We start from the raw sequence: 16,310 nt of genomic DNA on the forward strand, positions 1-16,310 counted from the left end.
AAGTTTCCCTTGATCTTGTTCTAGCTTGCAGAGCTCGGGGAGGTAACTATAATAAGGACTAGCCTGCCTGAAGCTGCTGTCAGCTCAAGGCTTCGGGACCCGTTGGACATACCATTACAAATGCATCACCCTGGCTCAACATTTTTCTACACTTGACATCTGTTGTTGGCCAGCTGCCTTTGGTACACAGAAAATCTGGCTTCGGCTTTGCATAGGGGAATCTGGATAGGAGGAAAGTAACAGTAATTCTGGAAGCTTTTGGCAAAGAGGTAGACCATGGCAGATCAAGACCCCTGCTGTAGTCCTAATGCATTCTGACTCAGAAAGATTTTAAAGTGTGCAAGACTGGGAACAGGTGGGATAGTTTGTAAAATTCTTGGGTCTTGGGGAAACGAGATTGAATTTTTAGGGTATAGCTTATATTTCATTGTTTTTAATGTAGTCATTCTAGTGCTTTGATTGATACAATATTTGCTGAATTGTATTGCCAAGTTTTATTTATCTCTTTTTGTGACTGGATCTTGCTCTGTCACCCAGGCTGAAGTGCAGTGGCACAATCATGGTTCACTGCAGCCTTGACCTCCTGGGCTCAAGTGATCCTCCCACCTCAGCCTCCTAAGTAGCTGGGACCACAGATGTGTACCACTGTGCCCAGTTAATTTTTAAATTTTTTGTACAAACCAGGGGGGGGGGCGTGTTGGGGGTTGGGTTTGCTATGTTGCCCAGGCTGGTCTCAAACTCCTGACCTCAAGCCATTCCCCACTTCAGCCTCCCAAAGCTCTAGGATTACAGGCATGAGCCATCACACCTGGCTGCCAAGTATTTTTAGATGCATTATTCAATTATTTTTTTCGGTAACCAGTGCTAATAAAAATAAGACCTATTCAGCTCGCATTCCAACATTTGAAATAATCCAGAAGCAGCTGTCCTTCAACGATTTCGAGCACCACAGTTGTTGAGGATAATGGCAACTGGGGGCTCCTCCAAACTCCTAGAGTTTGGGTTTTGTTCCCTTTGGATATGGATGTAGAATTTCTGTTTTTAAAGTAAAGCAGCAAGGGGCAAGATAAATGGAAGAGGGATTAGAGAAAAGGGACCAGGAAAGGCAAAAGCAAGTGGGTAGAGCCCAGAATGCCATGATATAAACCTGAACAGACTGCTTGAAAAGGCCATGTATGTGTGGGCCCCTGGAGGAGACATTACATCTCGCCTCCTTTGCTCACTTGCCATCTGTGTCTTTTTCTATTCTGCAGAGAATAAGGGTAATGTCTGACAAATACACATTTTTTTCTTCAAAAACCCTTTATGCTCATTGTGTTTTTTCAACTTCAGTGACATCAACCATCTCATCCCTGTGCCTCCATCCTCTTGAAGCTTTGGGGAAATGCTGTGGCAAGCTGTCTTGTCCATGGTTGTCCGGCAGCATACAGGAGGGGCAGGTTCCATGGATGTGGGTCCAGAGTATAGCCCAGAAGGTGAGAATCCCTTTCAAGGCCACTAAGAAGTCAGGGTTATTATCCTTCATCTTTAGATAAGTCCATCTTTACATGGACTGGAGGGAAGGCACCTTTCTTGGTAACACATTCTCCTGGAAATAGTAAAAGCAGCATCATAGGGCTGTGATTCTTAAAGGAATGTGCTTATTTGAAAGGTAGAGACTTAGCTCCCACCTCCAGAGATTCTGAGGGAAGAGGTCTGGTCTGTGGTCCAGGAATAAGACTTTTAAACAAGCATCGCAGGTAGTTTCAATACAGGTGGTCTGGAGAGTGTGTTGTAAATGAGAACATGGGCTTCTGATGCACACAGACTGAGTCCCAGCTCTGCCACTTACTGTGTAACCTTGATTAAGGCACTTAATCTTTCTGTGCCTTGATTTCTTTATATATAAAATGCAAGATAGTAATGCAATTGTGAGGACTAAATGAAAGAACACAGAGAAACACATGGAAAGCGCTTAGCATGGTGTCTGGCTCAGAGCAAGCTCTCCATGTAAGTTTATTGCTGTTGTTGCCATTCAGAATGATGAGTGACATACCTGAGAGCCAGACCAGCATGATGGTTAATGCTCTCTGACTCTGGAAACAGCTACTTGGATTTGAATTCTGTCTCTGCTACTTACTACTTGTGAGTATTTAACCCCTCTGAACCTCAGTTTTCTCATCTATAAGATAGAAGTGTTAATTGTCCCTATGCTATAGGGTTGTTGTAATGATTAAATGAGATGATATAGATGAACAACCTAGAACTGCGTCCGGTATGTAGAAAGTGCTGTGAAGGTGTTTGCTATTATTATCTGAAACAGGTTATTCATCAACCATTTTCAGTGATTTCAGAGTATAACAATATCTCCACTAAACTTTCCTTTGGTGTCACCATTGGAAGCAGAGTTCTGTTCTGAATAGACTACTGATATGACTCAGAGCATGACTGTTGATCTTAAATATGATAATAACACTGAGTGCTTACTGAGCACCTTGCTAGCCACTTTCCTTTTTAATTTTTAATTTTTTTTTAGACAGGGTCTCACTCTGTCACCCAGGCTGGAGTGCAGTGGTGTGATCACAACTCACTGCAGCCTTGACCTCCCAGGCACATGTGATTCTTTCAGCTCAGCCTCCTAAGTAGTTGGGACTACAGGCACATGGGACTATGCCCAGCTAATTTTTATATTTTTAAAGACAGGGTCTTGCTATGCTGTCCAGGCTGGTGTCAAACTCCTGGGCTCAAGAGATCCTCCAGCTTCAGTCTCCCAAAAATGCTTGGGTTACAGGCATGAACCACCCTGCCCGGCCTAACCATTTTCCCTTTATTAGGTTTCGTATACTCATCACAACCACGAGGAAGTGCTATTATTACCCACATTTCACAGACGAGAAAACTAGGAAGTTTAGTGACTCTCCCAAGGCCACCTAGGAACTGGTGGAGCTGGGATTCAAATTTGGGCAGCCTCATTTCTAGATGTTTCTACTCACCAATGCTGCTTTCTTCTTCAACTGTAAAGTCAGAGGCGTGAACTCTCAAGAACCAGTGTATTGTATTGGAAAGAGCAAGGCTTTGTCCCTAAAAAGCTGAGTTCTGATCTTTCTTTTCACCTGAAAGCTGTGTTACCTGGGGCAATTTATTTACCCTCTTTCTTTATCTACTAAATGAAGACAATAACCTACTTCAAAGGGTGGTTATGAGAATGTAATGAGCTGGTATGTGTCAAGGGCTCATATATATTCTTAGTGGGTGCTGGGAGTAGAGGAGGATGAATGAAAAGCCTCAGTGTGAGGTCCTGTGCTTAATAAAGGGTGAGAAAGGAAAAAAAGCAACACATTCATTTTCACTCCTTTACCTCTCCCCAGGGTACATGATCAAAAATCAGATTTCTAGCAAATCCACTGAAAGTTTGATCACTCCTGGTACCCAAACAGGGGGTGATGACGGCCTTGACTCTCCAGCTGTCAATATGCTGTTAACAGGAGCAGCTGTGAGAAGGAAGGAGAAGACTGAGGTCACCTAGGTTGAGATTCAAATAGGATGGACAGAGGGTCACTTGGTGACTGGTTGGCTGTCAAAAGCTCAGGGGAGGGATAGAATCACCAAGGGCCCCAGCAAGCAACCCTCTGACTCACAGTCTCATGGTTCCTGCCTGGCCTTGTCGGTGTCATCAGCCCCATGGAGCCAGTGGTCAGATCCTCCAGTGGTTAGGAATGTTGTGTGCTGTTTAGACATCAATACCAGAGATTCAGACAGCACAAGATGAGGGGGCAGTGAGTAGGGATGGGTGCGGAGCCCAAGCTGCCTAGTTGTATCTCTCTCTGATTCCTATGTCCTTTTTTCTCCCTCTGGTCTCAGGAGGTTTATAGAATGCAGACGGTAAAAATAAAACCTCAGTAGAAATTTTAATTAAATGTGGTTAGAAGGGAGAGCTGTGGGGTTTTTGGTGGACTCAAAGGTAGGTTTTCACATCAAGGAAGAGGAGCAGGCACATGACAAAAGTGTCTTTCTTTGCCACCTTCTGGGGTGGTCTTGGCCAGGGCCTTTAGTCTGACATCTGATGTTTCTATCCAGTCTGGAACAGCCTGACCTTTATGTTCATACAGAATCCTCAGAGTCTTTTCAGGTTGACCTTAACAGCCATCATGGTGACATGTTTTCTTAAAATATAATGTTGAAGACGTTGCACTTGCAGACTATGCCTGAGGGGCACATTTGCTGCTCCTGTCCTTCTGCACAGCTAAGCCCCTGCTGTTTGAGGGATTACATGCTTCTCCATTTGTCAGCAGTAGAAACTGACCAGTATTGGATAGTCGTAAAGCACATTTTGTCAGCCTGGTGAGGGGCTGTGCAAGATGATGATGATGATGATGATGATGATGATGATGATGATGACAGCTTTCTTTCACTCACTCATTCATTCATTTGTTCACCAAATATATGAAAGCTGAACCTGTGCCAATTGGTCAGCATTGTTTTCATTGACTTGCTATTCTCATTGATAAAACAGGACCGAGAGGTTAAATGTCTTGTGTTTGCCAAAGTGAATTCTGGAAGAAATAGTGCGGGACTAATATAACTGGACTTCTCACTTTAGGTAGGAGATACCAGTATGGCTGCCCATAACCATGGAAGTTGAGAGAAGTGTTTGGACTTATGATGCCAAAATACTTTGCAACTCTGTTAATTCTTTTTACCCTGATTTTAGAGAGGGGATCAGGGGAGCACTTGCACACATAGAATAATTATGCAGCAATTTAAAATTTCTTGTAAAGACTATTCAATGCCAAGAGAAAATGTTCATGATACAAGAAAAAAAAAGCAGCTTATAAAATAAAACAATTTTGAGAGGTAATAAGACTCTATGTTTATACATTTATTAATACCTACATGTGGATATATATGCCCATTGAACACATGACTTGAAGGATAGACATCAAAATGTTGACATTATTTTGAATACCTTTAATTTCCTTATTTAGACTTTCCTTCATTTTCCAAAGATTTTCACAAGGAACTCTTTTTTTGGGGGGAATAAAAAGTGTACTTTTTTTTTGGGGGGGGGGTATGGGGAGGGTTGTGCAGGGATGATTAGGCAGAGCACAGAGAATTCTTAGGGCAGTAAAACCGCTCTGTAGGATACTCTAATGGTGAGTACGTGGCATTATACATTTGTCCAAACCCACAGAATGTACAAGACCAAGAGTGAACCCTAATGTAAACTGTGGGCTCCAGTGATAATGATGAGTCCATGTAGGTTCATCAGTTGTAACAAATGCACAACTCTAGTGGGGATGTTGATAATGGGGAGGCTGTGCAATTGTGGGAGAAAGAGTATGTGGGGAATTTCTATACCTTCCTCTCAATTTTGCTGTGAACCTAAAATTGCTCTAAAAATGAAGGCTTAAGTGTTTTATAAAGAAAAAAGTATTTTATCCAATGGAAGAACTAGTGATGAATGAATGCATGTAGCACCCAGAATTCCCTAAGCTTGATTTTGCTGTGTGATCATGGGCATATGCTTGCTTTCTCAGAGCCTTGGTTTATCCCAGTGTGGAGTCTATGAGTTCTTTGTATTTTCTTTGTGCGTATTCATTGGGAAGCACTGACAAGGTAAAATTTATTTGCAGCTTTTATAAGGCTTTGCCTTTAAATGTGAAAAGCAAAGTAAAGTTTGCTCAATTCCAGTAGCTGGTAAAACTACAAGTTGGCCAGCTCTTACCCCCTAAGTAGCAGGCTTGTTCACTGCCCCTCTCCCTACCCCTGGAATTCTGTGGACCCGTCTTTTCTCCCAGAATTAATTCTCTAAAAAAAGATGATTTGGTATTTCTCTTTGTTTCAATAAATAAGACCAACTCTTCCCTACTTCACCCTTCACTGGTAAAGTGAAGGAGTTGGGTTAAATAATTTTAATTTAAAATAAAATTTGTTAGCAACTTAACTAGATCATTTTGGAGATTAAATTGTATTAAGAATTTAAAAACATTTTAGCTAAAATAATGTTAAATTGCTTTAGCGTACATATAAGAAAACATTCAATAATTTCTATTGCTGTTGATATTGCTCTAAATCCTAGTTTGGGAACTGGCCCTTAGCACCACATTGAAATTCCCTGAAATTCGTACAGCTGAAGCCAAATGGCCAATGTGACCTTTCCGCAAATGTAATTCTGATAAATGGAGGAAAAAAAATGCAAGCAACAAGATGTTGTTTATTTATTGCATTTTAAAATGTCTTTAGCTGGTTAACTTGAAATTTTCTCAAAATATATTTCATGTATCTATTTCTTACACATTCATTTTTTGGGGTACTTTTCTGTCTCTGTTCAAGCTGGGAGAGAAAGAGGGATAGTGGATTTATCAAACCAGAGGGGAAGGAGCAAAGTTACAAAATCATCCAAACCATCACCTCCATATTGCTGGGAACTGGTTTTATTTTTGCAAATATAGTCATGTGCTATTTAATGACATTTTGGTCAATGACAGACTGCATATACGATGGTATTCTTGTAAGTTTATAATAGAGGGCACTATTCATAATAGCAAAGACATGGAGTCAACCTAAATGCCCATCAATGATAGACTGGATAAAGAAAATGTGGTACATATACACTATGGAATACTACACAGCCATAACAAATGATATAATGTCCTTCACAACCATGTGGACGGAGCTGGAGGACACTATCCTAAGTCAACTAACACAAGAACAGAAAACCAAACACTGCATGTTCTCACTTATAAGTGGGAGTTAAACACTGAGTACACATGGACACAAACAAGGGAACAAAGGACACTGGGGCCTACTTGCAGATGGAGGGCGGGAGGAGAATGAGCATAAAAAAATATCCCTTAGGTACTATGCTTATTACCTGGGTGATGAAATAATCTGTACATCAAACCCGCATGATACATAGTTTACCTACATAAAAAAGCTGCGCATGTAGCCCTGAACCTGAATAAAAGTTAAAAAAAAAGATTATAATGGAGGTTCCTGTTTCCAAAATGGTGGCATAGAAGCAAGCTAGCTTCACTCTCCTGACACAAAACCAAAAATAAGTATATAGCACTGAGATTTTCAGCAGCAAAGCCCCAGAACTCAAATATGAGGATAACTGAGTTTCAAGGGCTACAGAGAATTGAAAAAACTCCGAGCAGATGGTAAGAGAATTGAACTTCTTTATCGATAATGTCCCTTTTCACAGTCTTCCCAGCATGAGGCATGTTGAAAATTTTCTTCTGACTCATGATTTCTACACTGGAAAAACTGATATTGAGGCAGATAACCAGCTTCCCCACCATCTTGGGTTCTTTGACAAGAGATCGTTTCCTGCCTCAAAGTGCACAGGAAGCGTTGTAAGTACCTGAAGGGAAAAATATCCCTGGCAACAGCCATAGATAAGCTAGAGAAAGGACTACCATCCACAGCCCTGGAAACTCTGCTCTTCAACTCAGCCAAAAGAAACACCAAATCAGAGTGGTGATTCAGTGGCACTCTGCTGCAGGAGGTACATCTACAAGTTCCCCAGGCATGAATTCCTAGCCAGCCTTTCAAAACTATTGGGGTATTCCTTTTTGGGAATTCTCCAATTTGGAACAGGCAGTGTTCTGTTTGTTTACTAGAGCCAAGGTAAATCTGGGCTTAAGACACCATCTACTGCCCAAAAAGAAGCAGCAACTCAGCAGGAAGGAAAAAAAAAGATTTCAATAGGTAAATTACAAAGAATCTCTAAGCAAACATACCTAATAAAAAATAAGGCATACAGAGAAGACTAAAATAAATAATCCTTCAATGCAAAAACAAAGATGTGCATCCACAAAAAACAACAGCAAACAGGGAACCATGACTTCACCAAACGGACAAAACAAGGAACAGTGACTGACCCTAATGAGATGGCAATATGTGGGCTCTGACCAGTAATTTAAAATAGCAGTTTTAGAGAATCTCAGTGATTTCTAAGATAACACAGACTATTAATTCAGAAATTTATCAGAAAAATTTCACAAAGAGATTAAATAATAACAAAGAAACCAAACAGAAATCTTGGAACTGAGAAATACATCTACTGAACTGAAAAATTTATTTGAAGCTTTCAACAGCAGAATGGATCATGCAGAGGAAAGAATCAGTGAGTTTGAAGTCGGGCTATTTGAGGCCAGGCATGGTGGCTCACACCTGTAATCCCAGTGCTTTGGGAGGCCGAGGTGGGCAGATCACCTGAGGTCAGGAGTTCAAGACCAGCCTGACTCACATGGAGAAACCCCATCTCTACTAAAAATACAAAATTAGCCGGGCTTGGTGGTGCATGCCTATAATCCCAGCTACTTGGAAAGGCTGAGGCAGGAGAATCGCTTGAACCTGGGAGGTGGAGGTTGCGGTAAGCCAAGATTGCACCATTGTACTCCAGCCTGGGCAACAAGAACAAAACTCTGTAAAAAAAAAAAAAAAAAAAAAAAAAAAAAGGGAAAAAAAGTCAGGCTATTTGAAAATAGAGGAGAAAAAAGAAAGAAAAGGAACAAAGATTATTTGTACAATATAGAAAATTACTGCAAAAGAATAAATCTAAGAATTATTGGTATCCAAGAGAGAGTTGAGCAAGAGCAAGGAGTAGAAAGCTTATCCAAAAAAATAATAACAAAAACCTTTCCAAACTTAAGAAAGATATAAGTATCCACATGCAGGAAGGTCAGAGAACACCAAACAGGTTTGACCCAAATAAGACTACCCTAAGGCATATGCTAATCAAACTCTTAAAAGTCAAGGACAAAGAGGGGACCCTGAAACCAATAAGAGAAAAGAAGCAAATAACATATAAAGGGAGCTCCAATTTGTCTGACAACAGACTTCTAAATGGAAACCACTCAGGTCATGGGGGAGGAGGACAACATATTCAAAGTGCTGAAAACAAACAAACAAACAAACAAACCCTGTCACCCAAGAATATGGCATCCAGCAAATCTACCCTTTGAATATGAAAGAGAGATAAAGTCTTTCTGAGATAAACAAAAGTTGAGAGAATTACCACCACCAGATCCATCTTACAAGAAATGCTAAGGGGAGTTCTTTAATCTGAAAGAAGAAGAAGAAAGAAAACACACTAACATGCAAAAAACAAAACAAAAAAAAAAAAATTGAAGGCATAAAACCCACTGGTAAAATTAAATACACAGATAACCCTAGAATACTCTAATATTAAAATTGTGGTGGTTCATTCACTCATAACTCTAGCATGACACCTAAGAGACAAATCTGTCAAAAACAATAATAGTACAGCAACTTGTTAAGAAATAGGCACTGTAAAAATATGTAAATCGAGACAACAAAAAGTCAAAATTTGGGAGCAATGGAATTAAATTATAGAATTTTTTAAAGGCTGTTTTCTTTCCTTGTTCCTGTTCTTTTTTAGTGATATAAGGTAAGTTGTCATCTGTTTAAATAATTTGTTATATCTATAAGATATTTTTGTAAACCTCATGGTAACTCAATGAAAAAAAGACTATAATAGATACATTAAAAATAAAAAGCAATGAATTCAAACATACCACCCAAGAATAATCCTTAACCACAAAGGAAGACAGTAAAAAAGGACAAAAGAAGACATGAGTTACATGACAAACAGAGAACAAGCCACAAAATGGCAATAGTAAGTCCTTACTTATCAATAACAACTCTAAATTTTCATGAGCTCAATTCTGCACAATTAAAAGACATAGAATGACTGAAAGGATAGGAAACAAAGCTCACTTATATGCTGCCTGCAAGAAACCCACCTCACTTATACAGATACAGAATGAATGTGAAGGGATGGAAAAAGAAATTCTATGCAAGTAGAAACCAAAAAAGAGCAAGAATAGTTATACTTCTATCAGACAGAAGTAGCATACTTCTTCTATCAGATAGAAATAGCATGCCTGTTAAATACTGTGAAAACAGACAAAGAAGGTCACTATATAATATGAAGAAGTCAATTCAGCAAGAGGATATAACAATTATAAATATCTATACACCCAACAATGTATGCACCCAACAATAGAGCACCCAAGTGTATAAAGAAAACATTAATATATCTAAAGGGAGAGATAGACTGCAATACGATAACAGTAGGGTACTTCAACACCCCACTCCCTGTAGTGGGCAGATCATTCAATCAAAAAACAAAGAAACATTGGAGTTAAACTACACAGTAGACTAAATGAACCCAACTGACGTTTACCCAGCAGATTTTACCCAGTTGCTACAGAATGCACATTGTTTTCATCAGAACATGAAACAGTCTCCAGAATAGACCATATCTTAGGCATTAAAGCAACTCTCAACAAATTCAAAACAGTCAAAATTATATCAGTTATCTTTTCTGACTATAGTGGAATAAAACTAGAAATAAATAACAAGAGGAACCTTGGAAAATACATAAATACATGGAAATTAAACAGTGTGCCCATGAATGACCAATAGGTCAATAAAGAAATTAAGAAAGAAATATAAAAATTTCTTCAACCAGAATAGGAACAGCTCCAGCCTCCAGCTCCCAGCGTGAGTGACACAGAAGACGGTTGATTTCTGCATTTCCAACTGAGGTACCGGGTTCATCTCACTGGGGCGTGTCAGACAGTCAGTGCAGGACAATGGGTGCAACCCAAGGAGCAAGAGCCAAAGCAGGGTGAGGCATCACCTCCCCCAGGAAGCACAAGGGGGAAGGGAATTCCTTTTCCTAGCCAAGGGAAACCATGACATGCAACACCTGGAAAATCAGGTCACTCCCACCCTAATACTGCGCTTTTCCAAGGGTCTTAGCAAATGGCACACCAGGAGATTATATCCCATACCTGGCTTGGAGGGTCCCACACCCATGGAGCCTCCCTCATTGCTAGCACAGCAGTTTGAGATATAACTGCAAGGTGGCAGTGAGGCTGGGGGAGTGGCGCCCACCGTTGCTGAGGCTTCAGTAGGTAAACAAAGCTTCCAGGAAGCTTGAACTGGGTGGAGCCCACTGTAGCTCAAGGAGGCCTGCCTGCCTCTGTAGACTCCACCTCTGGGGACAGGGCATAGCTAAACAAAAAGCAGCAGAAACCTCTGCAGATGTAAATGTCCCTATCTGACAGCTTTGAATAGAGTGGTGATTTTCCCAGCACAGAGGTTGAGATCTGAGAATGGACAGACTGCCTGCTCAAGTGGGTCCCTGACGCCCGAGTAGCCTAACTGAGAGAGCCTAACTGGGAGTAGCCTAACTGGAGTGGACCTCAAGCAAACTCCAACAGACCTGCAGCTGAGGGTCCTGTTAGAAGGAAAATTAACAAACAGAAAGGACATCCACACCAAAACCCTATCTGTACATCACCATCATCAAAGACCAAAGGTAGATAAAACCACAAAGATGGGGAAAAAGCAGTTCAGAAAAGCTCAAAATTCAAAAAATCAGAGCGCCTCTCCCCCTCCAAAGGAATGCAGCTCCTCCCTAGCAATGGAACAACGCTGGACGGAGAATGACTTGGACAAGTTGAGAGAAGAAGGCTTCAGTCCATCAAACTTATCAGAACTTAAGGAGGAACTATGAACCCAGCGCAAAGAAACTAAAAAACCTTGAAAAGAGATTTGACAAATGGATAACTAGAATAACCAATGCAGAGAAGTCCATAAACGACCTGATAGAGATGAAAACCATGACACGAGAACTACGTAACAAATGCACAAGCTTCAGTAACCGACGATCAACTGGAAGAAAGATTATCAGAGATTGAAGATCAAATGAATGAAATGAAGTGAGAAGAGAAGTTTAGAGAAAAAAGAGTAAAAAGAAATGAACAAGGCCTCCAAGAAATATGGGATTATGTGAAAAGACCAAATCTACATCTGATTGGTGTACCTGAAAGTGATGGGGAGAGTGGAACCAAGTTGGAAAACACTCTGCAGGATATTATCCAGGAGAACTTCCCCAACCTAGCAAGGCCGGCCAACATTCAAATTCAGGAAATACAGAGAACACCACAAAGATACTCCTTGAGAAGAGCAACTCCAAGACACATAATTGTCAGATTCACCAAAGTTGAAATGAAGGAAAAAATGTTAAGGGCTGCCAGAGAGAAAGGTCGGATTACCTACAAAGGGAAGCCCATCAGACTAACAGCAGAACTCAAACAAATTTACAGAAAGAAACAAACAACCCCATCAAAAAGTGGGCAAAGCATATGAACAGACACTTCTCAAAAGAAGACATTTATGCAGCCAACAGACACATGAAAAAAAAATGCTTATCATCACTAGTCATCAGAGAAATGCAAATCAAAAGCACAATGAAATACCATCTCACACCAGTTAGAATGACAATCATTAAAAAGTCAGGAAACAACAGGTGCTGGAGAGGATGTGGAGAAATAGGAACACTTTTACACTGTTGGTGGGACTGTAAACTAGTTCAACCATTGTGGAAGACAGTGTGGTGATTCCTCAAGGATCTAGAACTAGAAATACTATTTGACCCAGCCATCCCATTACTGGGTATATACCCAAAGGATTATAAATCATACTGCTATAAATACACATGCACACGTATGTTTATTGCGGCACTATTCACAATAGTAAAGACTTGGAACCAACCCAAATGTCCATCAATGACAGACTGTATGAAGAAAATGTGGCACATATACACCATGGAATACTATGCAGCCATAAAAAAGGATGAGTTCCTGTCCTTTGTAGGGAAATGGATGCAGCTGGAAACCATCATTCTCAGCAAACTATCGCAAGAACAGAAAACCAAACACTGCATGTTCTCACTCATAGGTGGGAATTGAACAATGAGATCACTTGGACTCGGGAAGGGGAACATCACACACTGGGGCCTGTTGTGGGGTGCAGGGAGGGGAGAGAAATAGCATTAGGAGATGTACTTAATGTAAATGATGAGTTAATGGGTGCAGCACACCAACATGGCACATGTATACATAGGTAACAAACCTGCACATTGTGCACATGTACTCTAGAACATAAAGTATAATAAAAAAATTTCTTCAAACAAATGATAATGGAAATACAACATACCAAAATCTATGGGGTACAGCAAAAGTAGTATTAAGAGGGAAGTTTGGAGCAATAAACACCTACACCAAAAAAGTGGAAGGACTTCAAAAAACCTAACAATGCACCTCAGGGAACTAGAACAACAAAAATATCCGAAATTAAGTAGAAGGAAAGAAATATAAAGATTATAGCGGAAATAAATTGAGACCGAAAAATTAAGAAGACTCAATGAAACAAAAAGTTGGTTTTTTGAAAAGATAAAATCAGACCTTTAGCTAAAATTAAAAAAAGAGGAATCCCAATTAAATAAAATTAGAAATGAGAAAAGACATAACCAAGACCACAGAAACACAGAGAATTTTTAGAGACTATTATGAACAACTATAATCCAACAAATTGGAAAACCTAGAAGAAATGGATAAATTCCAGGACACTTGCGACCTACCAAGATTGAACCAGGAATAAATAGAAAACCCCAACAAACCAGTAATGAGTAACAAGGTTGAAGCTGTAATAAAAAGTCTCCCATCAAAGAAAAGTCTAGGACCTGATGGCTTCACTGCTGAATTCTACCAAACATTTAAAGAAGAATTAATACCAATTTTCCTTAAACTCTACCAAAAAAATTGAAGAAGGAATATTTCCAGATTCATTCTATGAGGCTAGCATTGCCCTATTATCAAAACCAGATGAGGATAGAACAGCAAAAAAGATAACTAGAAGCAAATATCACTAATGAGCACAGATGCAAATATCTTCAACAAAATGCTAACAAACTGAATTCAACAACACATTAAAAGGATCATTCACCATGATTCACCCCAAGGATGCAAGGATGATTCAAATAATATGCAAATAAACAGACATGATACATGCATCAAAAAAACCAAGAACAAAAACCATATGATCATTTCAATAGATGCTGAAAGAGCATTTGATAAAATTCAACATCCCTTCATGATGAAAACCCTGAAAAAATTAGACATTAGAAAGAACATGCTCCAAAATAATAAAGGCCATATGTGACAAACCAACAGCCAATATCATATTTAATGGGGAAAAATTGGAAAGGTTTCCCTCTAAGATTGGGAGTAAGGCAAGGATGCCCACTTCCACCACTTTTATTCTTCATTATAATACTGGGAGTCTTGGCCAGAGCAATTAGACAAGAGAAAGAAATCAAGGACATCCAATTTGGAAAGGAAGAAGTCAAATTAGCCTTGCAGACCAAATAATCTTATATTTTAAAAAAATCAAAAGATTGTACCAAAAAACTGTTAGAACTGATAAATGAATTCAGTAAAGTCATAAAATACAAATCAACCTATAAGAATCAGTAGCATTTCTATACACCAACATAATCTGAGAAAGAAATCAAGAAAACAACCCACTTACAATAGCTACAAAGAATATAAAATACCTAGGAGTCAATTTAACCAGAGCAGTGAAAGAGCTATACAAGAAAAACTATAAAACACTGATGAAAGAAATTAAAGAGGTCACAAGGAAATGGAAAGATATGTATGCTTATGGATTGGGAGAATTAATACCATTAAAATGACAATACTACTCAAAGCAATTTATAGATTCAGTGCAACCCTTAATCAAAATACCAATTACATTCTTCACAGAAATAGAAAAAGCAATCCTAGAGTTGATATGGAATCACAAATGATTCTGAATAGTTTAAGCAATCCTGAGCAAGAAAAAAAAAAAAAAAAAAAAAAAGCTGGAGACATCACACTACATGACTTCAAAGTACACTGCAAAGCTGTAGTAACCAAACCAGCATGGTACTTATATAATAATAGACACATAGATCAGTGAAACATAATAGAGAACCCGGATACAAATCCACATTTCTTATAGCCACCTCATTTTTGACAAAGGTACCAAGAACATACAATGGGGGAAAAAACAGTCTCTTCAATAAATAGTGCCAGGAAAACAGGATATCTATATGCAGAAGAATGAAACTTGACCCTTATTTCTTACATACAAAATCAAATCAGAATGAATTAAAGACTAAATCCAATATGAAACTATGAAGCTACTAAAAGAAAATATTGGGGAAATGCTCCAGGACATTGATCTGGGCAAAGATTTTTCGGGTAAAACTTCAAAAGCATGGCAATGAAAGCAAAAATGGACAAATGGGATTATTAATACATTGAGCCAAAAGGCTTACACACAGCAAAGGAAACAACTAACAAAGTGAAGAGACAACCACAGAATGAGAGAAAATATTTGCAAGCTATCCATCTGACAAGGGATTAATAAGCAGAAGATACAATGTGCTAAAACAACTCAATAGCAAAAAAAAAAAAAAAAAAAATCTGATTTAAAAATGGGCAAAACCATCAATGACAGACTGGACAAAGAAAATGTGGTACATATACACCATGGAATACTATGCAGCCGTAACAAGGAATGAGATCATGTCCTTTGCAAGGACGTGGATGAAGCCAGAAGCCATTATCCTCCGCAAACTAAGACAGGGACAGAAAACCAAACACCACATGTTCTCACTTATAATTGGGAGCTGAAAAATGAGAACACATGGACACAGGGAGGGGAATAACCCACACTGGGGCCTGTCAGAGGAAGGTGGGTTGGGGGAGAGCATTAGGAAACAGAGCTAATGCATGCCAGGCTTAATACCTGGATGATGGGTTGGTAGCTGCAGCAAACCATCATGGCACATGTTTACCTATGTAACAAAGCTGCACATCTTGCTCATGTACCCCAGAACTTAAAAATTAATTAATTAATTAAATTTTAAAATGGGCAAAAGATCTGAATAGACTTTTCTCAAAAGTAGACATACAAATGGTCAACAGGTATATGAAAAACTGCAGATAAATGCAAATCAAAACCACAGTGAGATATCATCTCAACCCAGTTAAAATGGCTTTTATCAGAAAGACAGGCAATAATATGCTGGTGAAGATATAGAGAAAGAGGGACCCTGGTACAGTGTTGGTGGAAATGTATATTAGTGCAGCCATTATGGAAAACTGTATGGAGGTTTCTCAGCAAACTAAAAATAGAACTACCATGTGATCCAGCAGTTCCACTACTGGGAATATATCCAAAAGAAAGGAAATCAATATATCAAAGAGACATCTCTACTCTTATGTTTATTGCAGCACTATTCATTATAGACAAGATATGGAATCAATCTAAGTACCCATTGGTGGATGATTGGTGAACGAAAATGTGGTACCTATATATAAGGGAGTATTATTTATTTATGCAAAAGAATGAAATCCTGTTATTTGCAGCTACATGGATAGAACTGGAGGTTACCA

The 16,310-nt window shown here is 39.2% G+C and overlaps 1 protein-coding gene across 4 annotated transcripts in view; it reads left to right on the plus strand.

The window, feature by feature from the left end:
* Nucleotides 1-16,310, plus strand: part of PAMR1 (peptidase domain containing associated with muscle regeneration 1) — a 104,826-nt gene that overhangs the window by 14,479 nt on the left and 74,037 nt on the right. Inside the window, exon 3 of one of the 4 annotated variants that reach the window (XM_023185541.2) lies at nucleotides 2,019-2,124. The exons of the other annotated variants lie outside the window; for them this stretch is intronic. The gene's annotated coding sequence lies outside the window, so the exon portion shown is untranslated. The remainder of the gene's footprint in view (nucleotides 1-2,018; nucleotides 2,125-16,310) is intronic. 4 annotated transcript variants of the gene reach the window in all.

The sequence above is a fragment of the Piliocolobus tephrosceles genome, chromosome 13 (assembly GCF_002776525.5).
Source record: "Piliocolobus tephrosceles isolate RC106 chromosome 13, ASM277652v3, whole genome shotgun sequence".
In the NCBI taxonomy this organism is placed as follows: Eukaryota; Metazoa; Chordata; class Mammalia; order Primates; family Cercopithecidae; genus Piliocolobus; species Piliocolobus tephrosceles.